Below are 8,943 nucleotides of genomic sequence, written 5' to 3' on the forward strand. Positions count from 1 at the left end.
ATTGCATGGAAAATAACAAGCATATAGGTTTGGAATGACGTTAGGATGAGTAAACAATGACAGAATTTCAGTGTTAACTCTCATGTCAACTTATAACAATTTTATGTTTTGGTGAACTGGTGGCAAATTTATATGAATTTGTATTATGTAATTCATACACTCTCCGATGATTTGCAGGTAAGTTTTGAGAAGCAAATTGCCTACCAATGCTGTGCTTGTAAAAAGTAAGTCATATACAGTACATTTGCGAAGGAATCAGATCAGACATATGAAAACCTATTATTTCATTTAAGTTATAGTTCACTCAAAAGTGACTCACCTGTATTCACCTTCATGTTGTTCCAAACCAGTATTTAAAATGTGGAATACAAAAAAAGAATTTGTGAGAGAAAATAAAAATGTATTTATGCAACTGGAGCTTTCAAGATTCAAAAAGCGCATCAGAGAGAAAGTCTGTATATTTTACATGTGCGAAAACGGCTAATTTGTTGTGATATAAACTAGCATAAAACCTCAAAAACAAACATGATCTAAAGGCCACAATACTCCCATTTCGATTTCATTTTTTAAAGGTGCTCTCAGTAATTTTCCGTTTATGTTTTGCTGGCGAAATAAAGTGAGTATTTTTCAAGACAAAATTACTGTAATTACAAGATTCTGACTTGTAAAATGCATTCACATCCTCATAGAACTTGTAATTACAACTTGTAAACTCTGCAATGTCATGTGGAAACACTCAAAATGAAGTACACTCTTAAAAATAAAGAAAACTTTAACATCCATGGAACCTTTCCTATGCAAAATTTTCACCTATTTTTAGTGGAAAAAGAACAGTTCTTCTTTTAAGAACTGTTCACTGAAAGGTTCTTTCTGGCGGCCATAACCACATGGTGGTTCTGTGGCATTGTTGTGAAAAACCTTTTTTGGAACCTTTAGTTTTAAGAACGTACATGTATATTGTTATACTGTAATAGTTCAGTTGATTAATCTGAAAATAAACAAACGTGGGTGCCATCAGAATGAGAGTCTAAATCCACATAAATCCAGTCCATCGAATGCTTTAATGATTAATTTTTTTATTACGAACACACAACGTTTGGCTGCACAAAGCATTAAATAATGTACCGCAGTAGTGTGGATTACTTGTGTATTATTGTGATGTTTTTGTCAGCTGTTTGGACTCTCATTCTGACAGCACACATTCACTGCAGAGGATCCATTGGTGAGCAAGTGATGTAATGCAAATTTTCTCCAAATGTTCTCCAACTCATCTACATCTTGGATGGTCTGGTGGTAAATACATTTTCAGCAAAATTTCATTTTTGAGTGATCTATTCCTTGAATGCTCTATTTCGTTTGAAATTAACATACTCCTAAACAAAACCCTACCCTAATCCCAACTGATAATGTGAGCAAAAGCAAACGTAAGATAAAAATGCATTTGCTGAAGCAACCACGCTGTTTTAGTTTCCTTTTATACACTTTCAAAAAGCACATCTCTAGAGTAAATAAGAAATGTTTAACTAAGGGTTTTATGTCTCTAGTCTTTCTTGAACATTTGGCATTGTGCAATCAACCATCCATTCAGAGCTAGAGTAAAAGCAGTAAAACTGCTGACACCAACTTCCTCTCAGGATGAGAGTCACATGGCAAGGCCAAAATACACTTGAGTAAAAAAGAGACGTCCATAACACTGTGAGACCGTTTTTACTCATTTTATTTAGCTTTACAGCATGTAGATATTTGAGCTAATGAAGGTTATTTTCCTTCTCTGGCCAGTTTACTATGTTTCTCATTTATTTTTAGGTGTATTTTTGAGACCTAAATTAAGAGTAAATTATCATGAGTCTTCACCCCTGTGCTAGTCTTTCAAAAAATGCCCTCTGGGAAAGGCAAAGACAAATTCAGCATTCAGTGTTTGGAGTGTTTTGGTAAAAACCTCTATATTGGGACCAAAGAGGGAGTCGTTGAGTACCTCACTGTAAATAACATGAGCAGTGAAGAAAGCCTTTCAGTGCGGGATGTGGGGAAGAGACAGATGGGCCGAAGTGGAGCAATCAGCCAGCTGACGGCGGTCCCTGTTCTGAATCACCTCTTAGTTCTCTGGGATTGTTCGGTCACGGTGCTTAACATGTTCTCCCTGAAACTCATTCCAGCCCTGAAAAAAATCCATGTCACTCTTCTATGTCAGTGAGTCAGCGGTTCAGACTGATTCCGTCGAGCTCATTGCAGCTTCGACCAAGAGGAAAACAGTGAGCATTTATAAGGTGTGTGTGGACAGATGGGAGTGTGTGTGACAGGTGGCTCTGCCGCAGGAACCTATGGTTCTGGCTGTGCATGGGACGTGTCTGTGTGTGGCCATTTGTGACAGATATTTTCTCCATGATTATCAGAGCCAAACCACCCTCTATCTTTTCCCACATAACCTGGGAAAGCAAAATATCATTGCCAACAAATGTGGAAAAGGAGAATTCATTTGAAATGGGCCTGTATGTTTGGGTAAGAATTTTTATAATTATAAAATTAAGACTTTTTAAGCTTTAAGTGATAAACAAGGTAAATCTGAAAAATCTGCCAGTGCATGAACTTCACATGTGCAATCACATGTTAAAATCACATGTGAAACAAATGTGAAACTCATGTAAAACACATGAAACGCATATAAAACATGCAGTTTCGCGTATTTCACATGTGATTTTAACATGTGATTGCACTTGAAGTGCGGATGTGGATTTTCTGTAAGGGGTAAAAAAATACACTTAAGGTTTTACTGGGGTTCAAGCACTTTAAGGCCTTTATAAGTGCATGCATAAAAAGACATTGTTTAATTTAATGTACTCACAATAATTGTAACTGATAATATACTCAAGTCCCCATAGAGAAAAAATTATGGCAAACAAATGAACTTTTATTGATTTTGCAAGATACCTTAATCTCATATGTCTCCTCAAAGGTTTCAGAGATCTAAAAAGAATTAAAAATTTTCCAAGACCAAATGAAATTACAGTATTATGCACCTTAATTTATTTTTAATATATTATTTCAGCAGTTGTATAGCGGTATTTCAATTATTGCCTAATTTAATTATATTTTTATTTCTTTTTAATTACCCTTTTTTAATTTTCAATTCAGATGGGAGTGTGTGTGACAGGTGGCTCTGCCGCAGGAACCTATGGTTCTGGCTGTGCATGGGACGTGTCTGTGTGTGGCCATTTGTGACAGATATTTTCTCCATGATTATCAGAGCCAAACCACCCTCTATCTTTTCCCACATAACCTGGGAAAGCAAAATATCATTGCCAACAAATGTGGAAAAGGAGAATTCATTTGAAATGGGCCTGTATGTTTGGGTAAGAATTTTTATAATTATAAAATTAAGACTTTTTAAGCTTTAAGTGATAAACAAGGTAAATCTGAAAAATCTGCCAGTGCATGAACTTCACATGTGCAATCACATGTTAAAATCACATGTGAAACAAATGTGAAACTCATGTAAAACACATGAAACGCATATAAAACATGCAGTTTCGCGTATTTCACATGTGATTTTAACATGTGATTGCACTTGAAGTGCGGATGTGGATTTTCTGTAAGGGGTAAAAAAATACACTTAAGGTTTTACTGGGGTTCAAGCACTTTAAGGCCTTTATAAGTGCATGCATAAAAAGACATTGTTTAATTTAATGTACTCACAATAATTGTAACTGATAATATACTCAAGTCCCCATAGAGAAAAAATTATGGCAAACAAATGAACTTTTATTGATTTTGCAAGATACCTTAATCTCATATGTCTCCTCAAAGGTTTCAGAGATCTAAAAAGAATTAAAAATTTTCCAAGACCAAATGAAATTACAGTATTATGCACCTTAATTTATTTTTAATATATTATTTCAGCAGTTGTATAGCGGTATTTCAATTATTGCCTAATTTAATTATATTTTTATTTCTTTTTAATTACCCTTTTTTAATTTTCAATTATTTAATTGGAATTTTACGATAAATAACTTATACTTAACTGACACATAACTGAAAACTCCACTATAAAGTTGTCAGTAAATAAATAGTCTATAAAGTAGTCTATATGATACGCAGGCATGTTTGTGATGAAGAATGGCACTTCCCACCATCCTCCTGTACAGTGGCCTGATGGAGTGGTGGATGCTGCAGTTCAGTTCCCATATGTGCTAGCTCTACAAAATCAGACTGTTCATATCTACAGCATTCTGGACCAGCAGCTGAAGCAAACTGTCCCTTTACAAAGTGCCAAATCTCTCGTCTCAACAGAAGGTTCGTTTTACCATCTAACATCAATCTTTATAAATCGTTCATCAGAAGTCATAGTAAATTCAGAGGCACTATTAATGTTCTTAATTGCTTGTATATTGTATCTTTACAAATTCAAGTTCTGTATCAGTACATCTTTACAAATTCTGCTACATTTTTTAAAATCAACAACTGTAAATATACTTTGTTTCACACAAAATATGCCACATTATAGAAGTAAAATGGGTTGTGAATACAATTTCATAGCAACTTCAAAACATTCAAATTTGAGTATGCAATTTGAGCTCGTTGCAATCGTCGATTGATGCCATGACACTAATAATAATATCTTCTCATACTTTAATTATGTACTTATTTAAAGGCACATTTCTAGCTATTTCCTTTCTCTTTCTTTGCTATAGAAAGTGTTTTTGTTGTTGCTGACAAAGAGATTGGTTAAGAGACAGAGAGTTGATGAAGCCCTGATGCTGCTGGACAGACTTCAAGATCTCCTGCCAAAAGATTCATATAAAGTAAGACTAGTGATAAATTACTAAACAAAGGGGATTATTGTCTTATCTTTTTTTAATATATTAGAAAAATGTATTAAGCCAGTAATCCATTAAGCCAGTGTAAATATATGTAGTTATGGCGTCTACCAGCACTGTGTTATGAATGATGTTAACCAGCCAATCTTTGACCCCTTGGTGTCAATAATACCTCATTAAATCATCCATTCATATATTAACACGTGGATTGTATTTGATGAGTAGGTGTATCTTGCTGAAAGACAGAGTCATATGAGAATAATCTTAAAACACAGAAACTATGTTTAATGGAGCCACGAGGTCAGTGTGGCTGAGCCGAGCGTCTTAGACACACTGAGCAAGGTCATTCATATAAGCACTTGCACCAGATGCACAGATGTCATTCCAGCAAGATGAAAATCATCTTACAGTAGTATTAAACAAAGATCACAGAGACACACAGAGACTGAATATATGAGCTCACATCAAATAAGCTAAATGTGCTAAGTGCTAAGTTAAATAGCTTCTATCTATCTATCTATCTATCTATCTATCTATCTATCTATCTATCTATCTATCTAACTTCAGAATTGGAATGGAAACTGATGATGCATGATTATGATCAAATAAATGGCTAAACTAATATATTTAAGCAATTGCATCACATTTATCGTTATTTATGCCACTCATCACTTTACTTTTAGGATCTACATAAAAATGTCATCTGTACATCTGGAATGATAAAGTTTTACAGAGAGGCATTTGTGGATGCAAAAGAGCTTTTTATGTAAGTAATGCTTCAATTAGTGAAATTTACTAGCAATTTTCTGTGTGAAAATTGTTTCAAAATCCAACACCTTTTCAGTATAATCTTTTATTTTCCAGTAAAGGTGAACTAGACCCAAGGGAAATCATTAGCCTTCATCCAGCTATGCCTGTTATGAGTGAAGACTTTGCACCTCAGACAACAGCAGTCAGCAATGCCAAGGACTTGTGGACATTAAGTCAAGACGACTGGCCGACATTTCAACAATACCTAATCTTTTTGGATGACTTCTTGTGAGAAGTCAGGCTAACAGGACAGGGCCAAATGTGTCCTCAGGACATCGACTCAGCACTTTTTAAGCTGTATTTGGAACAAGGTGAATATGGAAAACTGGAGCAACTTGTGTCGTCGCAGAATAACTGTAACCTCCAAATGTGTGTGCCTGACTTGGAACAGCACAAAAGGTTTGTGCTCATCATTTAAGGCTACTTCAGCGTTTACAGGTTATTTTCTAGTGAGAAGCCAAACTAATTTACTGCCATTTCAGGGTTTTCACACTTGGATTGCTCTATCAAAGTCAAGGCCAGCATTTCAATGCAATTCAGGTATCTTTGAATCTTTGAAAGATCCACAGAGCAATGACTAAAGATGAATCAGAAAGGAAAGGAAATTTCTTTCTTTCTTTTTTTTTAGAACTGAGTTAAAATTGTGGAGGACCAGAGCGAGGACCCCTCACACATCAGCATATTCCAGCACATAGTTAACACCCTCTCAAATCTGGAACATAAACCCCTCATCTGGAAATTTGTTGACTGGGTTCTTCAGAGTGGTCTTCAGAGGCAAGCATTTTAACTGTCATATCCTGTTTATCAACAGCAGAGGTCAGAGTTATACAGGTTTCATTAAGTCTAGCTTTGCAGTAAAAGAAACACCATTATGTATCTAGACACAACCTTGCTATAATACTATTCATCAAAAGCTTGGTTTGGTAAGATTTTTTTTTTATATCTTCGAAAGAAGTGTCTTATGCTCACCAAGGCTGCAGTTAGGCTATTTGATCAAAATACAGTAAAAGCAGTAATATTTTGAAATAATATTACAGTTTAAAATAAATTATTGTCAATTTTAATACATTTTAAAATATTATTTATTCCTGTGATAAAGCTGAATTTTGAGCATCTTTACTTCAGTCTTCAGTTACTTCAATCATTCTAATATGCTGATTTGGTGAACAAGGAACATTTATTATTATCAATGTTGAAAACAGTTGTGCTATTCAATATTTTTATGGAAACCATGATGCATTTTGATGAATACAATGTTTTAAAAGTGTAAAATCTCACTACTAAAGTTTTGAACAGTAGAGTTTATTGCATTTTAAGCATTGCGTTTCTTTCTAAAACATGCTCTTTATTTTAATATAGGCTGGAATACTGATCTTTACAAAGACGCATACAAGCAGCCATGTTACATTTGTAAGGAAGAAGTCCTTAACATTCTCACCAACTACTCAGTTGCTATGACTGTGTACTTGGAATATTTAGTCAATGAGTTACACAGCAAGGTGACTTATCTATTTATAATTAATGACTGTTTTAAAGGGGCCACCGGGAGTCACATTTACACTGATGTTTTGAAATATAAAATAGCTTTCATATATAGAACAGTGTTATTTTAGTATTATTTATATGCCGTTTTTATAGTTTTTATTAATATTTTGAATTAGCTTTTATTTTATAGTTTTTATTTTAATTTCAGTTGAAATTTTAGTCAATTTGTTATGTGCTTTTGACATTTTTGTTCATTTTATTTTTTTATTTTTTTTGGGGGGGGGGGGGGGGTACTTTTATTTCAGTTAATAATTTTGCTACTTAAACTTAGACAATTTCATTAAGATGTTTTAGTGAAACTAAGTTATAAAAATGACTCGTTCTGAACTTCTGCAGTTTTGTGGCACCGCATCAACACATGACTGTCCACGTTTACACATCAGAACTGGACAATCAGATACTTCATCCGGACATTCATAGTGATGCAGTAAGGAGAAAGCAGGATAAATGCTATTATTTCTAAGTCTCAGGGCATGTATTACAGAAAGATAAGTCTCAAATTAAGACCTATACAAGTTTCAAACAGAAATCACCATGACTACTAAACAGATATGACTCTATATTGGATGTTTTTGTAATATGGTCCCAGAAGAACCAACGATAAGAGTAAAATGTGTGTAAAACTGCTTCTCATACAACATGGAGAGTTTTTCAAAGGCAAAACAATTTTTTTTTTTTTTTTTTGCTGGTCTTATAGAGTATAATGATTGAGAAAAACTAAAGAACTTCTGTAATAATATATTACATGACCTCTTTACTGACAGTTTTCCATGACTGGACGTCTCATTAAAGAAGCACATTGTCTGTTCACAGGAGGAAAAGCGTCATACCATGCTCATCACATCATATGTCAAACAGATACTGCAGTCAATCGAGAATGACTACAACAATGAAACAAGCAAGTAAGAGATGAAACATAAACTACAGCAATTACTTTGGCAATCTTCTTTCTATAATGCCGATGCCACATATGGTGAGCACAATACATGCCGATAAAGACTTTGATAGGTTAATTACACCAATATACCTGAAATTCAAACTTAAAAGTGTTTGCTACTGTTGCAAGTGTTCATGGATGAAACAAACCGCTATACCCTTTATTGCCACAGAACAAATACCACCCTCGTTTCTTCATGTGGAGAAAGCAGTTTTGCTCGGGAAGTCTGGTAAACACAAAAAGGCCCTGCAGGTTTTGGTCCATGAAGAAAAAGATCAGCATGCTGCTGAAAGCTACTGTTGGTGGACCTCTGCTGGACGAGACAGGAAGTTCACGGAGGGAATGTTTCTCAACCTGACTCAAATCTACCTCAGTCATCCTGTAATTGCAGCAGTGAATCTGCTGAACAAAACTGCAGCGTCTTTTGATTTAGTCAGTGTTTTGAGGGTGCTGCCAGACTCCTGGTCTCTGAAACTGGTGCTGCGGTTCCTGTGTGAATCACTTGAGAGGAACGGTGCACGACAAAAGAATGAGAGGTCTGGAGATGAGCCTAGCCAAGGTGGAAACTCTAAGACACAAGCACGTCTTGGTGAGATGTACTATAAATGAAGCCCTTTACATGCAAAAAAAAAAAGGATCTCAAATATTCAATAAACCCAAACAGCAATGCTAATGTTATTCTTCATGCTCCCAGATTGAAGCAACGCATGAAAAAATCCGAGTTGACAGAGGATGTATTTGCCATTCATGCCTGAAACGTCTTACAGGACTTTCCTGCGCAGGCCAACGGGAGAGCTGACACACATATCCTGTCATGGTGGAGAAAGCGGTCACTGA

The 8,943-nt window shown here is 35.2% G+C and overlaps 1 pseudogene; it reads left to right on the forward strand.

Annotated features, from left to right (window-relative positions):
* The first annotated feature begins 45 nt into the window (after positions 1-45).
* LOC107564972 (transforming growth factor-beta receptor-associated protein 1-like) lies at positions 46-8,943 on the forward strand (annotated as a pseudogene).

This window comes from Sinocyclocheilus grahami, unplaced genomic scaffold (genome assembly GCF_001515645.1).
Source record: "Sinocyclocheilus grahami isolate Dianchi unplaced genomic scaffold, SAMN03320097.WGS_v1.1 scaffold972.1, whole genome shotgun sequence".
In the NCBI taxonomy this organism is placed as follows: Eukaryota; Metazoa; Chordata; class Actinopteri; order Cypriniformes; family Cyprinidae; genus Sinocyclocheilus; species Sinocyclocheilus grahami.